We start from the raw sequence: 3,037 nt of genomic DNA on the forward strand, positions 1-3,037 counted from the left end.
TACCACTGTTAATTCTTAACTAATTCTAAAAACGTAAGTGTGTTCATGGGGTTGAAAAAGCAACTTTTATCTCGAAGCTAAAAATGTTTTCTGAATTGAATTTCCCCCTATAGCTTTCATGGAACAATTTACTTCTTTTCTTTTACTTTCTATTAGTAATTATGATGCCACTTTATTTTAATGATTTACATATTAATTAAATGACTTTTGTAGAGGCTTCCAATACTGGTGATTGGAAAAAAGGAGGCATTTTTCTCAGTCTGAGAATTGTCTCCAGAAAACTATAGAAGGAATGAGAATTCTGCCTTTGAGTAGTAGTTAGAATAACAAGTGGATAACAAGGCATAAGGGAATATGATGTCCTTAGACACACTGATATGGGTTATAGTAAAAGAAGGAAATGTAGATGTTTTAGATTTATGCTGTAAACTTTGAGGATGAAGTGGATATATGCTGAGATTTTTGTGAATCCCAAGTAGTGCCATATAACATACCATAAAGAATTACTGAAAATTTCCAAGAATTTCCTTCGTACCTTGCTGAGTTACAGGGCCAGGGCAGACTAGTAGACAATAGCAAATCACTATTGAGGTGTGAATGCCAGGAGGTCCACTGGCACATATTTTAGGTGATTTTTTTCCACATAGCCACCTTACTGTAGAATTCAAATTTCATGTCATAGCAAAACCATAATTATCTTTTGCCAGCTTCTGTTGCTCATCAACAGCTGAAATTGCAATTGGGAAATCTGAGAATGGCAAAGAAACATTACTCTCTTGTTTTGTTTGTTTTTAAATTTTTTTAAGCTTTATTTATTTGGAGAGAGAGAACATGAGCAGGGGAGGTGCAGAGGGAGGGAGAGAATGACATAGGGGCTCAAACTCACAAACTGTGAGGTATGACCTGAGCCGAAATCAAGAGTCGGACGGTTAACTGACTGAGCCACCCAGGCGCCCCTGTTTGTTTTTAAGTCAGACTTCTAATTTCTTTGTCAATTTTTCTTTTTTTGTAAAATAACCCAAGTACTGGCAAACTTGTATTTCTTTTTAAGACCTTTAGCACTATAAACTCTCAATATCCCTTTGGCTTAGTCTGATATTTTATTTGGTGATGCTTTACTTTTCTCATTTTTTAAAACTATTGAGGAATAATTGGCAAATATAAGTATATATGTAAAGTGTAGGTGTGATGATTTGATAAACATTGTGGAATGATTACCAAGATCACATCACCTCATATAGTGAACTTTTTGTTGTTTTTGGTGAGAATGTTTAAGGTCTACGCTCAGAAACTTAAAAAAAAAATTTTTTTTTAAATGTTTACTCATTTTTGAGAGAGAGAGAAACAGAGCATGAGCGGGGGGCGGGGGGGGGTGCAAAGAGAGAGGGAGACACAGAATCCGAAGCAGGCTCCAGGCCCTGAGCTGTCAACATAGAGCCCGACACGAGGCTCGAACTCCTGAACTGTGAGATCATAACCTGAGCCGAAGTCAGACGCTCATGTGACTGAGCCATTCAGGCGCTCTACCCCGACTCTCAGAAACTTTGAAGTACACAATATTGATTTAACCATAGTCAGCATGCTGTACATTAATTCCTCAGAACTTCTTATAACTGAAAATTTCTACCCTTTGGCATATATTACCCCATTTCTTTCATCCCTAGCCCTTGGCAACCACCATTCTGTTATATTTCTATGAAATCGGTGCTTTTTTTGTTTTTGAAGATTCTACGTGTGAGTCAGTGATACCATACAGTATTTGTTTTTTCCATCTGGCTTATTTCACTTAGCTGTCCAGTTTCATGCACACTGTTGCAAATGGTAGTATTTCCTTTTTTCTTTATGACTGAATAATAATCCATTATATATGTACCATTTGTTTCAGTATATTTTTTGAGTTCTCTGTTGATTTCTTCTTTGATCCATTGGTTGCTCAGAAGTGTGTTATTTAATTTCCACATATTTGTGAACTTTTCCAGCTTTCTTCCTGTTTTTGATTTGTAGTTTCATACTATTGTGGTCAGAAAGATAGTTGATATGATTTCAGCCTTCTTAAATTAGTTGAAACTTGTTTTGTGACCTAACACATGGTCTATCCTAGAGAGCGTTCTGTGTGTGTTTGAGAAGAATGTGTTTTCTGCTGCTTTTGGTTGAAATATTCTGTATATGTCTATTAGGTCTATTTGGTGTAAAGTATCACTCAAGTCCATTATTTCCTTATTGATTTTGTCTGGATGATCTGTCCATTGTTAAAAGTGGGGTATTAAAGTAGTCTACTATTGGATTGCTGTCTATTTTTGCCTTAAGATCTGTTAATAATTGTTTAATATATTTAGGTGTTCAATATTAGGTACGTATATATTTATAATTGTGAAATATGCTTGATGAATTGCCCCTTTTTATCATTATATGATGACCTTCCTTGTCTCTTGTTACAGCTTTTGAGTTAAAGTCTATTTTGTCTGATACAAGTATAGCTACTTATATTCTCTTTTGTTTTCCATTTGCATGGAATATCTTTTTCTATCCCTTCAGTTTTAGCTCCTGAAGGTGCCCTGAAAGCTTAAGTGAGTCTTTTTTGGCAGCATATAGTTAGGTCTTGTTTTTTATATCCATTAAGCCATTCTGTGTCTTTTAATTGGAGAATTTAAACCATTTACTTTTAGAGTAATTATTGGTAAGGACTTACCATCTCCATTTTGTTAATTGCTTTCTGATTGGTTTGTAGTTCCTTTTTTTCCTTCCTCTCTTTCTTTGTGAGTTGATGAATTTTTGTAGGGCATGCTTTCTTTTTATCATTTGTGTATCTGTTACAGTCTTTTACTTTGTGATTACCATGCGACTTTCATGGTACATCTCATAGTTATTCCAGTCTTGTTTTAGCAAGCTGATAATGACTGAACTTCAAGAGTTAAGCATTTCGCTAGCATTTCTTGTAAGGCAGGTCCAATGGTGATAAATTCTCTCTGTTTTTGTTTGGGGAAGTCTGTATCTCTCCTTCATTTCTGAAGGACAGCTTTGCTACATAAAGTATTCT

Source organism: Panthera leo, chromosome B1 (genome assembly GCF_018350215.1).
Source record: "Panthera leo isolate Ple1 chromosome B1, P.leo_Ple1_pat1.1, whole genome shotgun sequence".
Lineage (NCBI taxonomy): Eukaryota > Metazoa > Chordata > Mammalia > Carnivora > Felidae > Panthera > Panthera leo.